Here is an 18,566-nt window from a genome sequence, read left to right as displayed (position 1 = left end):
AATCCAATTGTGCTCAATCAACACTTTTGCAAAGGCAAACTAGCATAAACACATTCTCAGAAGGACTAATGTATAAGCAATCATTCTGTGAGGTCAGCTGACTCTGTCTATCAAAGCGCAAATTGTCTCAATGTGTGCATTATAGAAGTATTGTCCAATGTCCAATGGTTCTAATTCAGTAACTGGTTACTCAATTTCTTTATGCTGAATATGACATAAAGTGCTCAGGACTAACAGGAGATAGAAATGAAGTATATGGTCTCTAAGAGTTAATAATGTAGTTACTTAAAACACACCTTCCAAATTTTAAAGACTAAATTCTTAGAGGTAAGATTAAAAAAAAAAAAAAAAAAAAATCTCTCCCTTATTTGTGTATGTTAATTCTGATCTCAAAAGCAGTGTTTAACCTTTGGAATTTGCTTAATTAAATAAATGGGCTCTTGCTCATCTTAGTGTCTGGTTCAAGTACCTTTATTATTTTAAAGGGGCAAAACATCAGTTTAGGTATTTACTTTTTGATATTTTGTCCAAATAATGTTTCACTTAGAAGTGAGTGTATACAGGTAGGATTTTTATGCTTTAATAATCCATGAATATCCAAAATCTAATGAATACCAGTTTGATTCCAGTTAAAATGGCAATTGACTGGAATCAGACTGGTATTCATTAGATTTTGAATATTTATGGGTTATAGAAGCATAAAAAAGGAAGGTTAATCATCCAAAATTTATTCCAGTAAAAATTGCCATTTTAACTGGAATCAGACTGGTATTCATTAGATTTTGAATATTCAATTTTACTTAGAAAAGTAATGTATCTCAATATGAATACAGGCCTCTACAAATTAATGACTGGGGGAGAAAAGGCCATGGAATCATGGATTATAGGAATTTAACAAAAAATATAAAATCTTTTTTCTCTTTTGCTAAAGGTGTGTTTCTCAAGTAGTTTTCTTTATATCTATTCCCCTGTATCCTTCTTTACCAAAACCATTTGATCTTGAACCTTTAAGTCTTGCTCTTTTGTGCTGCATGCGTCAGTGAATCTTCCTGTTAAAGAGAAATCCATACTAACTTATTTTTACTCAAAAGGCTTAGAATCAGAACTCTAAAGAAAAGGCCAAAGGATATGGTAATTTGAAATTAACCAAGGTTTTTGGCTAAAGAACAATCATCCCCAGAGCAATTTCCATTCAAGAGAGACATTCTGCACTCTGTTGCTTTTCCTTTCTCATCATATTCACTGATAGCCATACACAAATAGTAAAATTAAAGAGCAAAATAAGTAATATGCTTATAACATAGGTAGCATTTTACACAGAATTATAAACTGCCATATAATGAACGTTTTCAACACCAATCAAGAAAAATCTTCAGATTACCTGAGATTGAATGTGAATATTAACTAACATGAATCAAGAGTGCAAGGTAAAAAATAAATGCCATATATTTCCAATGATATTTTCTCATATAAAAATATGGTCTTTTTTCAAATGATATTGAAACCCAATCTCTTTTACTGACACAGTAAAAAGGAGCCAAATCTTGGAAACAGGTGAAAAAATCAGTACTTTAATACCACAAACTCATTCATTCCTAATCAGATTCTATCCTTTACCATGTCTCAGAGCAGAAGACCTATAAAGAGCTGAGATTCAAAGTATATCTTAATTTCAACTGTTTAGATATTTATCTTCTATCCATTTGCTTGCTTATTAACTGTTTCCCAATAAAACTCTTTCAAACAGATCTTTTAATAAAGCCTCGGAAAGAATTTCATTGCTAGTATTATAATTATTACATGGAGGAAATAACCCAGCGACAGCAATTATTCAGTTTTACAAAATGAATTAGTAGTAGGGTCTGAGAAAGAATCTAAGACTGATTCAAGACAATCCACTTAATCACAAATAACAAGGGCAAACACAATCTTTTCCATGTGTCACCCTAATACCCACTTTTTTTTTTACTCCCAAAATCATTTTCACAGGGCCATATCAGCTATGCGAATTAATAGATTCTCCAGTGCTGCAGCAAAGATAAAACCTGATCCTTATAGTGGTTAAGTTTAGCAGCTACTGTTGCTTTTTCTTTCTTCTAAGCTCTTTGCTGTTTTTGATACTTAGCTGATCTGCTTAGGGATAATCAAAAAGCAGCTGTTTTTCTAAGATCTATCTGTCTATATATTTCTATGGTATGTGAGAGTGTGGGAGGGAAGAGTATACACACTGATAAGTCACTTAGGCTTATCGGTAGTAGCACTCAGTAGGACTGAACTTTAATCTGGGAAGAGAATTCATTTGAGCCATTTCTTTTCAAAAAGAAATTTGGGATGCATTACAAAAATAAAATTTAAAATCCCGAGAACTCAGGAAAGCATAGAAATACGAGAAAACAAGACAATTACTCCATTTTATTGACCCTGGTTATTAAAAAAAAAACGTAGATTAAAGTATTGAGACAGACTCTGAAATATGCAACTGTCACAATGAAAGCATTTCAGAGCAAAATTTGCTGCAATATGCTACTATGATTAAAAGCCATGTAATCTGGGAACCTCTGTAACAAAATGAAAATGAACTAGGAAAATAGCTTCTTACTACTTCTCTAAAAATAAAAGGCTGTAATTTTGTCATAATTACACAAAGGTAGGTGAGACTTTCATCTTTACCCAGCATTACAACGTAATTCCATCCATAGGTATTACAGTTACGTTGCTTTGAATACACATATAGTTTAATATCGAGAATAAACTATTATTTTATGACACTACATGTGTTTTAAATCTGAACCCACTATCATAACACATATTAAGGGTAGTCCTTCAGCACATACTCTCTACCCAGAGAAAAGATTCCCACACAGCTTTCCATGTACTCTTGTTTTTAAAATGTACACATATTATCGGACACAAATGAGAGACTAAGGAGCAGCAGTGAGGTACACCGTATGTTTCCACTGTAGGCTGAATCCAGGTCTTTGTTCCAATATTCCAGAACCACTGGGAAGAAAGCTAACTATCCATTCATTAAAATTCATTTTTACATTATTGCTGGCAAAAGTTATACTTTTGATAGATTAAGTCAGAGCCCATCCTATCCTGACTATTCCTGCCTGCATTTGCTTCTTTAATACGGATTTCTTGCAATTCTAGGAAACAGCAAAATAACCACCCTGGATAACAGGTCGGTAGCAGGACAATCTGATAAACCAACGTAAAGGGTAGACACTGAAGAAGAACGCAAAGTTATTTTCCGAGTGAAATAGTTCAGAAGTCATTCTATATCAATAGCAAAATTTTTGCTTTTTATAGGCTACGCACCTATAACATCCACCAGATAACATCCACCTCGTCCTCAATTAGCAGGATTTTTCTCAATCTTCAGATCTCCCAGAACAGTTTTACTGGTGCAACTCAAACCAAAAACACTAACCACGCCCTTTATACCCAGAGTCAAGCTTCCTTTTGCTTTTTTGCCCTTAAAGTCGAAAAATGTAAATCTTTCACCCGAGAGGTTTTGCACCGGTTTCCTAACCCACGGCGGACTCTTTTAGCTGTGTCTTGATGTAATTCCTATTGGAAGACGTTTTCTCCAGGGCAGTGCAGACGCCCCGAAGAAGGACCCACGCTTACCTCCCACACACCTGCAACCCCTGACGGGATGCTGGAGCTGGTGCTCGGAGGACTGTGCTCCGCTCCGCTCTCGTTCCTGCTTTCGTCTCTCCCGGGAAACTAAAGTCCAGACTGCGCCTCTGGCTTCTACAGGGACCCAAGCTCCGCCTCTCCCTCCTCTAGTTGGCGAATTTGGCAGCTGTTGCTCCTCCCCCTGCTGTTTCTGCAGCTGCCCGGGCCGGAGGCAGCGGAAAGCAGCTGCCCTGGTACCTTCCCGCTCCCTGCACTTGTGCAGCTGCTCTGCCACTTCCCCTCCCCTGGGGGTCCCTCTCCCCTCCTCTGTGGCTCACACCTGGAGCGGCCTCCTGCCCCACCCAGGCGTCTCTGCTGGGAGCCCCGGCTCAGCCTATCCTTCCCCGACCTGTGTGTCCGGATGCCCGGTGTGCCTGGGGCTTAGCTGCTCTCAGGGAAGCTGCCCCTCTGCCCAGTGCAAGTCCCCACACCAAGCCCTCCCTTCACCCGGGCGATTTCCCCGAGGCTTCCTCTCCACCCACACAGCATACTCAGCCCGACAGCCCCAGGATCCCCACCACGGGCCCCTCACCCCCTTCCTTCCCGTGCTCTGTCAGCCCGCCCCCTCAATGGGTGAGGCGCCTGCGGGGCCTACCCCGCACCCTGATTGGCGCAGGTGAGGGCTTGCCCCGCCCTTCCTCTCCTTTCCGTGCACCATCTCTCTTCATCTCACCTCCTCCCGCAAAGGCAGGGGACTCTCTTACTATTGGCTAGAAGTGTCTCCACCCATCGCCTCAGGATCCCCCGCACGGCCTGCCGGGAAGTGCAGTCTTTCGATTGCAGGAATTGCGGAGAACGCCGGCGAGCGGGACTACGAGTCCCCATAGGCCTCTGCGCGACTCCGGCTGGGCAGGATTCCGGACAACGCCTGGTTCCTCTCGGGTCCTTCCGGCGTCGCCGGAGTGAATTGATCCGGGAGTTGAAGAGGGCTGCAAGGTGGGAAGTGAAGTCAGTGCCTCAGTTGCTGGTAAGGTGTAGCTGTTCTGTCCCAGTCCCCGTAGCTCTGCACCGAGCAGAAGAAGTCTAGGGTCACGCAGAGGCCATGGCTGAGGCACTCGGGCTTGGTTCTGGCAGGCGGAGCGGACGGGGCTGAGAGCGGGGCCCTACGGGCGTAAGCGAGGTTACCCTACGCGAGTGGCGTAAAGCGGGTTTGTAAATGCCGCCTGCCGGCTTGGGCCCGAACGCCTCCAGGAAGTCTCCTCTAGGTGGAGGCGGGAGGGGAAGGGCGAGGTTGGCCCCTGGTGCCCCGGGAGAGGGGACAGGGCGGATGTGCCTGGGGTGGGGTCCTTTGAAGGTGTGGCTTCGGACCGAGAGGTGAGGCTGCTGTTTTCCCCCTGCTTTGTAAGTAAGAGAAAGGGAGGAGGAAGGAAAGGGTGCTTGGGAGTCGGCTCTTGGGGGTGACTTGGGTTATGCCCTTTGAGGGAAGAGGAGCACTGGAAGAAGGAAGAGAAATGTTGGGGTCTGCGAATTCAGTCCCAGTTTAATGATTGATGTGGCCCTTTAAGGAGATAATTTTGCCTTAAACAGAAAGGCTTGACCCTCTTAGGTGTCATACCTAAGGTATGTTTTTACTCCTTTACTGCTTTCAGAGCGCTTTTATTTTGGGATGCTGATGAGGAAACCGAGGGATATATAACGTGCCCAAGGTCACACACGTAGGGACAGACTTTCTGAATCTAGTCTGGTTCGAGTCCAGCTTCTGGAGTAGGGACGTTGGTTGTGCTTTTTGAAAAGGGTGGAGGAAGTTACAAAGTAAATGTATTTTATATAGTATATCTAAGAAGCCACTGTGAGATAAAAAGTTGTTACTTGAACTGGAGTGAAATTCCTCAATAAAGGAAAGAACCTTTTGGAAAAAATAAAAATGGCCAGTTTCAACTTTTACAGATTTTTCCCCTTTTTTTAGGGGTGTATTAAATGATAGACTCTACTCTCACAGTTCATTTTTAAGGGTAGGTAATAGGATGGGAGAACAACAGTTAAACAGTATATCCCATCCTTAGAAGAATATTCTTTTCTTTTTCTACCTTAGGACTGTTTTTACTCTCATTTTGTAAAACTGATAATAGTGGGATTGGAATTCTTTCACAAAACTTTACACTTTTTTCAAATAATGTAGCGTTAGGAGAGTTTAGTGTGCCCATTACTAGAAAAGAAGGTACTTTGCATTTCTTGGAGGTAACATGGTCTTTACACTTTTTTCAAAACTTTACACTTTTTTCAAATAATGTAGCGTTAGAAGAGTTTAGTGTGCCCATTACTAGAAAAGAAGGTACTTTGCATTTCTTGGAGGTAACATCGTCTTTTTTGAGATTTTACTTTCCCCCCCATTTTCTTGACTCTAGGCTGTATTTGTGTGTGTGTCTGCAAATAATAAAATTGGGCTCTTGCATATTTTTATTTTTCTTAGCATCAACTGTGACTTTCAATTCATTCTTATTTTACATTAAAGAATGAAAAAACAGTACAGTTATAGTTCATATCTTGCAGAAAGTAGTGCCTTTATGCAAGTCTTATCCTCTATAATTATTATGACCAGTTATAGCTCATGACTATTATTATTGGATAAGTTTTTAATAGAATTGTAAAAGTATGTTCATTGATGGCAGAATTTATTTGTGATAACTTTGTATCCATACAGGTTAGCATGTAATAAATCATGGCTTACTCTTAACATGTAATAAATCATAGCTTACTGTTTTATATATAAGTTGATCATCAGACTATGCTGAATTTTGAATGTACTCTGCAGTTACTATATTATCAACAATGTGCTTCACTTTTTAATGCAAAAACGTTTTTTTGGAACAGTTATTATCTTCCCTTATGGTTGAAATTAAGATGGTCTGGAAATTAATACGATTTTTAAAATGGAAAAAGTATGGTACTATAGAATGAAGTAAAATCAGGAATAATGTACCATGAGTAATGTAGTACACAGACAAGGAAGACCCAATTAAACAAATGGAAAATTATGTGGTGATAACTGACTTTGTGCTGGATTAAGAAGGGTGCGGTGGTGTAAGTAGACCATAAACTGAACATGAGTCAGTGATGGTAAAGCAAGAATATTAATCTGTTTTCTAGATGACAATGTAGGTATTTGCCTTTTGTTGAAGGAGATACGAAATAAGTTCTAATCTTTGGCATGTAACTCTGTCATTATGGAAAGAGCTTTTGAACTATGAGGAAATTTTGGAAATTAGTTAGTATAATGCATTTGTTCAGTGTGTTTTAGATTTTGTTCTTGGTTCATTTCTGCCACTACTATTTATCTCTGAGGCCAATTATTGTTTTGATATTTCTTCTGTTGGGATGGTGGATTAATGTTTGTGTTGTTGTTATCATCTTTCAGTCACATGCTGCAGTATCGTTGTCACTTTAGATCTCTGCAAGTTGGATAATTAGGAGTTCACAGAGTTATGTGTACACATGTGGTTTGCAGCTCACCAGTGTCTGCATTTCTTCTCATTTTGAACTTTGCAGGAGCCTTATGTCAGCTTTTGGACATTATTTCTTAGAGGACTTGGGATGTCTTCCGTATATTATACATCTGTCTCTTTCTCTTAAGGATGTAAGGTCTGTAAGAATAGGGGCTGTTTATTATTGTTGTCTCAGTAGGTAAGATAATATTTACAAAGAGAATGAAGAGGCTCAAGTTGGTTAAGCGACTTGTAACTGATGGGAGTAAGATAAAATCGAGATCTTCTGACTACAGGTCTTTAATATTTTGGAGTGAAGACTTAGTTCCCTTAGATTATTTACATGAGAAGAAGACTTGATGTGACTTAAATATTCAAATACTATTACCTTCTTACTCTGTTTAACACTAAAAATTTATCTCTTCTCCTATCCAGCTCTCCGTCCTTATCTCCAGCCTTTCTCATTTACCATGCCTTTCAGTTACTACATGTGTAAGCTGCTTCCTGACTTGGTGGCCTTTACATATTCCGTCTCACTCCTTGGACTGTTCCCCTCACGCCTACCTAAATGTGGCCACCTGGTAGTCAGTTTTCACGTGTCAATTTAAATATCGTTCCTCAGGGGAGCCTTGCCCGCCTTCCCAAAATCAGAATAGGTTTCCGCCATGTATTCACCATACTCTGTACTCCTTTGTGGCATCATCATAATAGAAACTTAATTATTTCTGTATTTATTTGACAAATATTGTCTCCTCACTGGACTATAAGCTCCCTGAGCAGGGCCCTCTCATTTGTCATGTTTTTACCCCACTACTTACATAGTACCTGGCACATTGTAAGGGTTCACTAAATATTTGCTGAATGAATGAAGGAGTGTATTCATGCACAATGCTTCCAGCACTTCTCTGGGGACAGAAATAGAGAAATGAATAAAGCGGATACGCTTTCTGGATTGAAGTATATAAGAACTTTCAAATGAGCCATAATGCTTAGGCAATTTAGGTTATATGGAAAGGAGTCATTTACAGAATTTTAATATAAATTGTAGAAAAATGTTTGTTCTTTTTGGAGGTCTCTGAAATCAGGATTAATTTTCTAAGTGGAAATGATAAAGGAATCACTTTCATTTACAGCAAAATTGCTGTGTAACACAGCATTTTAGAGACTTATCACTGTCCTGCTTTTTGCAAGCGATATTCATTATAACAAAATATAGACATGGAAGAAACTTCTAATGGACTCTTCTTCCCTAATGTTGTCTCGTTCTGCCCTAAAAACCTTTATTTCCTGTAGCTAGTAGTATTAATACTGTTTTATAGCTGAAGACATCAAGAAAATAAGTAAATTTACTTATTAAACTAAAAAAAGTTGAATTAAATTGCTAGAGTTTCCAAAATGTTGGTACTGGAACCATGGTTAGAATCCGGATCTATCTCTGTATTCTAAAATCCATAATTTTTCCTTTTTCTTTCCTTTTTTGTTTTGTTTCTTGCTTTTTAACCTTGCTATCTTCCTATGAATTATACCTTTAGTATCACTTGATTTAGACAAGGTGGCTTTGTAAAATTCAGTAGTTTTTGTTTCATAGGAACTTATATTTTGGGTTTCCTGAAAATTTTTCTAATACTTTTCTAATCTTATTTGCTTTATAGCTGGAGACTTAAGGATAAAAAGATCATTTTTAAAACATACAAACTGAATTTTAGGGATAAATTGTGTTAGGTTTTGGTCTTGAAAACAAGTTCTGCAGTTATTTGTAGTACCACAGTATGGCATAGAGTAAGGTCAATAGCCCTGAGTTTCTGTAGCCTTGTGTGCCTTCATGGATTTACCAGTTTACTCTTCCACAAGATCTTGTCAAAAAGAGATTGCTGATAATTTGGCTTTAAAATTTGGTAATACTATCCATTTTATTATTAAAAACAAGTCTTTGCTAAATCCTAAACTTACTTTTTAAAAAGTCAGTGTTGATGTTACTTGAATCTTGGATAAAATTTTCATATTTACCTAGCATAACCAGTATGTGGAGGATAAAACTGAAGTACTGCTTTTTATATGTTGTTGGACAGTAAAGGTCATTATGATAGGTGTTACTAAGGATTTTAAGCCACTTACATGATAAGTAATTTTTTCCATAATCTGTAAAAGTGATTTAGAAGTTAAATGTCACTGTTATCTATGTTATTGCATTTGAAATATTATAGTAAGCTGCAGTGTTAGAGGGTTATGCTTTAGGGACACACACACACACACGATGCAAAAAATGAAAGCACATTTATTATAGCAATTAGAAATAATTTATGTGCTGAAAGATAAACACTGGTTTGGTGGTTCATTTTTGTCTATATGAAGACGGAAATTTCAATTTTGTCATTTAAGCTACAAAATTTAAATGTGTCTTAAGTGTATTATATTACACTTATTTTTCAAGCTCACCCTTACATTATTGGTTATGTATAACCATTTTTAAAATCACCCAAAAGTGATCTTATGCTGTTCAGTTTCATTCTTATACAGTTGATAGAATCAAGGTTGCCTATAGGGTTAAAAGAAAAAGAAAAGAATTTTATTAACAAGCTTATGAATTATTGGGTAACAGCAGTGGAGCATGTTAAGTGGTAGTCACTAACATATACTCAGGCCAGTCACTTGGGAATAAGTTTACCAGAGGTTAGTCTAAATAATGATTTTTTGATTCATTTACTTATTCAATGCATATTAATTGTGAAATTGCCTTAAACCTTCGTTGGAATGAACTGGAACCTAATATAATAGCTAGCATTTATTGAGAAGTAACTAAGTTCCAGGTCTCATGCTAAGCATTTTACAGGATCTCTTATAATCCTTACGACAACCCTTCGAGGTAGAGGCACTATTATCTCCAATTTTTAAATGAGGAAACTAAAGTACAGAGAGGTTAAGGAACTTGCCTACGGTTGCAGGAAAAATTGCTTGGAATTAGGATTTGAATCCAGGCTGGCTGACTCAAGAGACCATGTTTTTCATCATTATAGTAAAAATGATGTTAGTGATTGAACTGCATTGGAGAGAGAAATTAGCATTAAGAGTTGTGGTTACAGAGCAGTTATGTCTTAAATGCTAAGGTCAGTGTGGCAGGCAGAAATTACTTAATATTCAAACTTTTAAAAAAACCTATTAGGAAATACACGTTGTAGACTAACAACTTCAACACAGCCAGTTTTTTTCTAGCATTGGAGTAGATTTCTTTTGAGTACCAGGTGAAGTGTTTGACTTGTTATGCAGAGACCGTATTGAAAAAAGAAATATATATATTATAATACAAGAGTCACAATCAGTGTGGCAAGCTACTCTTTGTGAGAGCTCACTGTGGCTCTCAGTCTGGTGTGGGGAGTGGCAGATCCATGTTTCTTATCTGTCTCATTGTGGGACTTTTGCATAGGGAATGGAATTATCACATACTCCAGTAGTTATTTTTAATGAAGTTTTTTTTTGTTTGTTTTCTTCAAACAAATGTTCACCATGTCTGTTGAACTTGCATAGGGTAGGAGTATCATGTGAAGCAGGTACACTCCCTGGAGTGTTAATGCCAAGGGGCAGTGTGACATGTTACTGTATTTCTTTACTGTCTCTCTTCCCTGCAAGACTACATACCCTCAAAGGGTATGTGCTGTTCGACTTTTCATCACCATATCTCCAACTAACACTGTTGCTGACTTAGACTGACTATGCAGAATACTGTGTTGGATACTAGGAAATAGAGAAATGGATACAACTTCTCTTTAGGGAGTTTATACTTTAGTAGCTACAAGGGGAAAGGGTTGAAAGACCATTGTATGGACATTTAGTCTTTCTAATATAGTAAGTACTTCCATGTGCATCAGTTCATTTTACAATTTTAGGTTACAGCTGATAGAAAAATAAATGATTGTTTCTCTAACTGCCATCTGGTCCCTGGCACTGAAATGGGTCTCCCTGTCTTATTCAGTCATTCTCTCTTACTTCAAGATAGACTGGAATTCAACTGAGATTGAAGTTATGGAATGACAAAACCCTAAGATGTTACACACCGGCTGCCTCCTCAGACTTATATAAGGTTACTACAACAGAAGCCAGTTGGGAATGTTAAATGAGTCAGACCTGGCCTCTAGACAGCAACTGCACCCTATACGAGTTTAGATTGTTGCTAGGCTTTTTTTCATTTAATTCCAAAGCATTTGGAATCCTTTTTTTTTTTTTAATTGAGAACTGCACATCTTTCTCTATGTCTTTATCCATATTAAAATCGGTATTTATGCAGTACTGTCAAAATTTGAGAGATTTCCAAGGTTCTACCTTATTTTTGGTATGCTTCCTTACAAAATAAATCACACTTTTGCGAAGTGAAGGTTACAGGAGGAACAGTAGATGCAGTAAAAACAGATACTATCCTGGCCCTAATTTCTTCTTGTAAGCAATAGTATTTGTATTTGAGATCAATTGGGAGCTAAAGGTAAAGTTAAATGGCATCGTCAAGATAGAACCTTGGCCTCATTAGCACCTAATGTTAAATAAGGCAGAGGCTATTTATTGTCTGGGGCTAATAGTTTCTATCAACATTTGAGTGCCCTGTGGCAGTGTTTTTGGTGCAAAGAAATTGTGTAAAGTAATGAAAGTACCTGTTGCATGTTTTAGAAGATCTTAAGCCATTAGGAGTCATTAAGTTAAATTCTAGGTATCTAAGATTATAAGTGATACAAAGCAAGTAGCTCTGATCCAGGGTGGTACAGATTCCTTTAATTGTACCTTTAAGCAGAGAGGACATAAGAACACTCTGAGGAATTTAGTTGAATTTCTAAGGGATTTTAAAGGAAAGCTTTAATTAACATCGTATTGGAGAAACTAAGACAAGGAATAATACTAATAAAAAGGAAAATAGACATGTACCTCAATTAAACACCAAACAACTATTCAACTAGGCATTATTCATGAACCATTAGGTTGAGAACTTTATGGGCAAAAGATGAACATATTCAAGGGGACAGATTTGTTTCCTGTCTTCCAACAAGTGTTTTTATTTAAATTTTACTCAGATCAGAATTTACCAAAAATTTAGACACAGGAAAAAAAAAATGAGGATTGTCACAACTAAAGAGATGTTTTTCCCCCTGAACAAGTTGCTTTGAAATATCGTAGGAGCCAATTGTTACTATTTTGTTAACTGTTTCCATTTCCTATCAGCTAATTCAGAGGTAATGAGCTCTTTGATTTTGTTGTCAACTTTTGATTATCTTGTACAGATTATAACCTTTTATGAATTATCTCAAGGGCTTTGATCACATCTTGATTTCAGTCTGCAACCCAGCCTGCTACCCAGCCTGCTTCTGGGCCATGGTTTCCTTTGTTAAGTTTATCTATGTACATTTAGAAAAAGTAATTTTAACATTGGCTTGGCAAAAGTTTTAAAATGCACCTGGTGGCCAAATTCTTTTATGTAAGCCAAAACTAAGTTTATTTATGCATCCATTTTGGCAAATGGGAGATTAAAGGTTTTGAAAATATGCTATGTAGGTGGCCTTTATGACATTGTGATATCAGTGTTTGACTCTCATTGTGTATGTTATGCAGGGGCAGGACTAGGGTGAGGCAAGAGATGTGCCTAGGGTACAAACTTTGAAGAAGCACTAACTCTCCAAGTCATGCAAATCAGAGCAAAATTTTGTGTTCTAGGCATCTGGTTTGCCTCACCCTAGTTGCAGTTGATTCCATGTCAGGTTCCTAGAATTTTGGCTAAAATATTAATAACAATATGAATAGAATGGTTATTATGTGTTAGCCACTGTAGTAAGTATTTTATATGCATTTAGTACTCTTAATCTGGGGAAGTGAGTACTTCAGTATTTCTGTTTCTCACTAGTTTAGAAATAGAGATTTACAAAACTGAAATGATAGCATCCAGCTGAGCAAAAATTCAAACTGAGGTTTTTTTCCTTCCAATCTGAGCACTATCTCCTGCTGTATACTGTCTATCTATGTGTAGAAAAAGTTACTTCTTACCCATTTTATAAATTTCTGTATTAAGAACAGTACTCTGGCCGGGCACCGTGGCTCACGCCTGTAATCCCAGCACTTTGAGAGGCTGAGGCGGGTGGATCACTTGAGGTCAGGAGTTTGAAACCAAACTGACCAACATGGTGAAACCCCCATCTCTACTAAAAATACAAAATAGCCAGGCGTGGTGGCAGGCGCCTATAATCCCAGCTACTCGGGAGGCTGAGGAAGGAGAATAGCTTGAACCTGGGCGGAGGTACGCCACTTCACTCCAGCCTGGGCGACAGAGTGAAACTCTGTCTCAAAAAAAAAAAAGAAACAGTACTCTACAAAATATGTAAGTGCATACACTTGACATGATGCAGTTAATTTTTAAGATGAGTTGGAAGTCTCAGCAGCACCAAGTTGAAGATCCACAAGCTTGTGCTGCTAAGTACCCTAGAGTTGTCAGATATATTAAAGAAGAAACCAGAGGATAGAGAGGTGAAATGACTTGTTCAGAGACAAAGATAGTTTATAAATGGCAGGACCAGAATTTGAGCCCATGCTTTGAGATTTTAAATGCTTATGCTTTTTCCCTGTATCTTTCTGCACAAATTGTCCATTTAATATTTTTAAAGCATATATATATATAAACAATACAATGGTAAAGTGCTATATACACTTACCATTAACAAGAGATTGCTTCTAGATGTCCCTAAGTGTAAAATTCTGTAAGTACTAAACTGACAGTAGTGTATGTTCACAGAGGTTAGGTTCCACTTAACTTTATTAAGAAAACTGGAAATGGAAGACATTGAATTATAGAAGATGTAATTTGCAAGTCAAGGAGAGAGATGTAGGTATATCCTTAAGACATCAAGCTCATTTTACTCTAAGTAGGATCACTGACTTACCCTATTCCTCTGCCTCCCTTTTTCCTAGCTTTCTCCTCTAAATCTTGGTCTCTTGTTTGGAAGTGACTAACAGCATTTTGGCATGAGAAAGCCCTAAAAAGGTACGTAAACTGTGTCAGCAATTGTTAACCCCGCCCAGCTTTGTTAAATGGCCAGACTGCGATCTATACAGTCTTTGTATAAATCCATTTTCTCTAAGAGTTTGATGAGCGGTTTTTTTTTTTGTTTTTTTTTTTTTTTGAGACAGTGTCGCTCTGTTGCCCAGGCTGGAGTGCAGTGGCACAATCTCGGCTCACTGCAACCTCCGCCTTCCAGGTCCAAGCAATTCCCTTGCCTCAGCCTCCTGAGTAGCTGGGACTACAGAAGCCCACCACCGCATCTGGCTAATTTATGTATTTTTAGTAGAGATGGTGTTTCACCATATTAGCCAGGCTGGTCTTGAACTCCTGACCTCAAGTGATCCACCTGCCTTGGCCTTCCAAAGTGCTGGGGTTACAGGCATGAGCCACCGTGCCCAGCCGATGAGTATGATTCTGTATGTTATATTATAGAGAGAAAGCAAGGAATTGTCAGTTAATTGAAACCCTGGGTTAACCAACTCTTGGGGAGGACCTCCTTAACTAGAATTTGTAAATAATTTTTAATGATATGATGCTTAAAGAAAAATTTGTCTTAAAAAAATTCCTATTAGATTACTTTGGAAAGTATAGCTGATAACAATAATGAAGTCTTATTATCACTGAATTTTGCTTCCAGTGATAATGTGTCTGGGTCCAGGCTTTGTTAATAGAATTAATTTGATTTTTGTGTTTGTTTTTATTTTGCTAGGCATGCTATTTTAAAAGTGTTAGCAAGACTGATTCAATTTATAAATTGCCCATCTCAACTCATGAATTTGGTCATTCAGCAAACATTAAGTGTCTGTTATATGCCTGCTATGCTGACTCTAATGTCCCTATTGGGAAGAAGAAACACACTTATAAATGGGAACATAAACACAGGATTCTGCTCACTGCTAGAATGAACACACTTCTCTTAACTGAATGTTCATGCACATTTTGTTGGAGATCCAGCATACATCATTCAATCAATCTTTCCCTTTTTAGAGAGAGAAATTGTAGGAATTATAAGAATTTAGGGCCAAGAGGGCTGAGTACTGGATTTTACTAGAGAGAAAAACAAGACAAAAAGACCTGCCTGCCTACAAACGTTTTAAGTGTAGAATTACTTAAAAAGCTGTTTTTCTAACCAAGAAGTGCCCATACCAGTACCAAGAGCTTATGTTGGTCCACTCCTTTCATTTGATAGTAAATAGCTTTGGCTCTAGACTTATCCCAAGTCCCAGATGGAGTAAAGTAAGGCAGTTTCAGGAAATACTGATTCTGAGCCCTGAGATATACCCATGTGTAGCTCTTTAAATGGTTAGGCAGGGCAGAAACACCAAAGATTTAAGACTTTGGTGTAGAATGGCGAATACCTATGTTTTTGGGCTTCTTACTCTAAGCAAGTGATAATTATCTTCAGCTCAGGAAGATGTTTAAAGCTGATTATCTTCTGTTAAAAATTAGCAGTGCTATTTTGAATATTCAAGAAAATGAGGGATAAATTATAAATGAGAAGATTGTTTATACTCTATGTTGATATCCCGATATCACAATGGGTGTTTTTGAAGAAAAGTGTGTTTAAAAGTATGCCTTTTGTCTAGGTTCTTATCAACATTTCTTGTTCTTGGTTTTTATTCTGTGGATGCTAACAGTACACAAAGCTTACTTTGAACTGAAAATTTCCCTGCAAAGCAGCACATTTGAAATGTGAGACGTAAAGTTCTTACTATGTTGTCATCATACCAACATTAAATTTTTATTATGTATTTAATTATTAGCTAGATGTTGTGACCAGGAGCAAGTCACTACACCCTTTTTGTACTTCGGTTTCTGCTGTAGGTAGTGGAATGGATGAAATAACTTTTTAAGGCCATTTCAGATGTGGGATTTGTAGTCAGTGATCTTCAGTTTTCTGTATGTGCATAATCAGCACCTACTCCAGAAAATAGTGTACCTTTAAAGGGCTGAAATTTTGTTAATGTGCTACCCAGCTGCCGGGACTTGGTCACACTCATCCTAAAAGGAAGGCACCTTGTCAAAGGGGGCCTCAGACCTCACTCAGCTCAGCCAACCCTTGCTGTTTCCATAGCAGGCTCTTTGTTGCATGGGGTAATTGCAGGTTGTCCCTTGAACTATTTCAAATGAAGAAGCATGTGGAAGGAATGACAAAGGCATATTTTAACTTGAAGTTGAAATTGACAGTAATTCAATATTTAAAAAGCCGTATTGGAATTGTTGATTTTTAATCTCATGTAAATGCTACTGAAACTGTGAGTGGCTCCAGTTGTTAATGTGTGTTCTAAAAAGTTCAGTTTTAAATTGATTCTTTGGAGCATTTTTCATAAGAACAGTATTAAAAGATGGCATGTATGCCGTAGGCCAGCCACTTATGTAGCCCATGATGTTGCCAAAATACTGTTCTTTTTGTTGACAAATAAGTACTGTAAAGTTAGTTTTAGAGAAGAGACTATTAAACACGAGTTTTAAAAATATTAAATGCCAGTATTTACAAAAGGTAAAAATTAAGTATTTGAGTAGGTTTATAGGGGGTAGGTAGGTAGAGATGTCAGCAGTAATTCTGAAAGTGACTCTGGCCACTTACCTTATCCCTTTACCTCTGGCAGCCTGTACATCTGCAGTTACATGCGTATGTGTTCAAAAGAGTGAAACACAAAAGTAATTCCATTGTGCTTACTTTTCTCATAAGTATTTCACCTCCTTTATACCGAGATTCTTGAAAACTTACCAGCTCACTCTCTTAGCCCCTGCAGGGATTTCTCACCCCAGTATATAAGTACTCTGCTCTTTGAAGGTTACCGCTTTAACCTCATCAAGAAATCAAATAATTTTTTAAAAGTTACTTTCCATACTCAGTAGCATTTAAAACTTTTGGCTACCTTCTTCTTGAAACTTGTTTCGTGATGCTGGTTTTCTCCAGTTCTCCCATAGCGATATAGCAGCCTAACTTCTCCCTTTTGTGCGCATCACAGTTGTACGTTTTCTGACTTTCCTTTTATAAAACACGTTTTATGGGGTCAGAGACTGTCTTGTCTTGTTCACTGCTCTATATTTAATACCGTGCCTCTTTGTGACCAATGAAATATTTATTAAATAATTTTTTTTCTGTCACACAATGAGAGAGCTCTTCAAGGTCTGTTCTTGGTTTTGTTTTGCCATTTCTTACTTGATTTTTCATTGATGATACCATGCCTTCTGCTGCTGTCTATATTCTGCATTCATTCTGCCCTTTTCATTTTAACTGATACCACTGCATTTTAGCCATCCTCCTTTTCCCCAGGTTTTTTTTATTATGAAGTTTTCCCAATTTATTTTGAAGTGGAAAAGCAGATTACGCAGTGACTTAAGTAGTTAAATAGGAAGAGCAGGGCCACAATTGGTATTTATCTACTTCTTTTTGCTTATTATTTTGGTCTTGTTTATTTCTGACATAGGTATACTAAGTCTCTTAAGTTTTCCTTGTCATCATTCTTCCTCCATTCTCTCCATCATGCTGTGACCAAAGTCATCTACGTAAATAAGTTACATAATCAGGGAATGTTATTCTTTTTCCCCATAGAACGAAATTCAGGAATTCGCCTTTTGCTCTTTTTGTTCTGTCAAGTCATGGAGTAGGTTTCAGGTGAGAAACAGGAAAACTCTTTGATGTTTAGAACTGTCAGAAATGGGACTAAACAGTTTCCGTAGGTGTTGAGTTCCCTTTCACTGGTAGCGATATGGTGGAATACTAAGCAGCTTTCCAATGGAACAGGTTATTGGAGCTTTTTGAAGCGTCACTGCAGGCCTTTGATTGTATCTTTCAATCTCGTTAGGTCTTACACATTCTGGCACAGATAAATTTTTAATGATTAGGAACTGCATTTCATACCTAGCGGTGTGTGTTAAACATACTCTAAACATGTTTAGTGAATAATAAATTCTGGGTACTTTTCTTGAGTAGATGAGGTGGGGTTCTTTATTTCCACTTCAAATTTGGTTTTAGTATGTGAGAATATAAGATCTGTATTCAGAGTCCTGGGATCAAGTCTTGGGTCTCTACCTGTGTGATCTTGGGCAAGTTATTTATTATCTCTGAGCCTGCTTTACACTTGTAAAATTAGAATTGCAGTTTTTTAAAGCAGGTTATTATAGGACTAAATGCATGTGCAAAATGTTTTATACTATGAAAATGCTTTACAAGTAGTAGAAATTAATCCAAAAAATGGCTTTTTGTTTAATATAGGTATGTCACTACTGTTATTCACTTTATGATTAGGATCATCTTTTTTAACCATAGTAAAGGAAATAAATAGTTGTATTCTCTTTAAAAACTAACATATTTCCTTAACACCTCAAGACAAAATTTCTTTTATTGTTGAATTCTTGATTTTAATCCCAAACTACCAGCCTCTCTGGGTTTTTCTTCTTTCTCAGTTTTTGTGTCAGATTTGGAC

At 37.6% G+C, this 18,566-nt stretch overlaps 2 protein-coding genes across 9 annotated transcripts in view; one reads left to right on the top strand and one right to left on the bottom strand.

Moving 5' to 3' along the window:
• Positions 1–4,285, bottom strand: part of SERPINI1 (serpin family I member 1) — an 88,437-nt gene extending 84,152 nt beyond the window's left edge. The window contains exon 1 of one of the 3 annotated variants that reach the window (XM_002814262.6): positions 3,322–4,285. The gene's annotated coding sequence lies outside the window, so the exon portion shown is untranslated. The remainder of the gene's footprint in view (positions 1–3,321) is intronic. The other 2 variants (XM_063722321.1, XM_002814261.6) reach the window with 2 other exon arrangements.
• A 179-nt stretch (positions 4,286–4,464) lies between these two features.
• Positions 4,465–18,566, top strand: part of PDCD10 (programmed cell death 10) — a 56,521-nt gene continuing 42,419 nt past the window's right edge. The window contains exons 1-2 of one of the 6 annotated variants that reach the window (XM_024245105.3): positions 4,465–4,651; positions 14,040–14,112. The gene's annotated coding sequence lies outside the window, so the exon portion shown is untranslated. Of the gene's footprint in view, positions 5,026–14,039; positions 14,113–18,566 lie in introns of all 6 variants that reach the window. The other 5 variants (XM_063722318.1, XM_024245103.3, XM_024245101.3 and 2 more) reach the window with 5 other exon arrangements.

The sequence above is a fragment of the Pongo abelii genome, chromosome 2, assembly GCF_028885655.2.
Source record: "Pongo abelii isolate AG06213 chromosome 2, NHGRI_mPonAbe1-v2.0_pri, whole genome shotgun sequence".
In the NCBI taxonomy this organism is placed as follows: domain Eukaryota; kingdom Metazoa; phylum Chordata; class Mammalia; order Primates; family Hominidae; genus Pongo; species Pongo abelii.
Note: the sequence above shows the minus strand (reverse complement) of the source record. Positions and strands in the feature narration are given on the sequence as shown.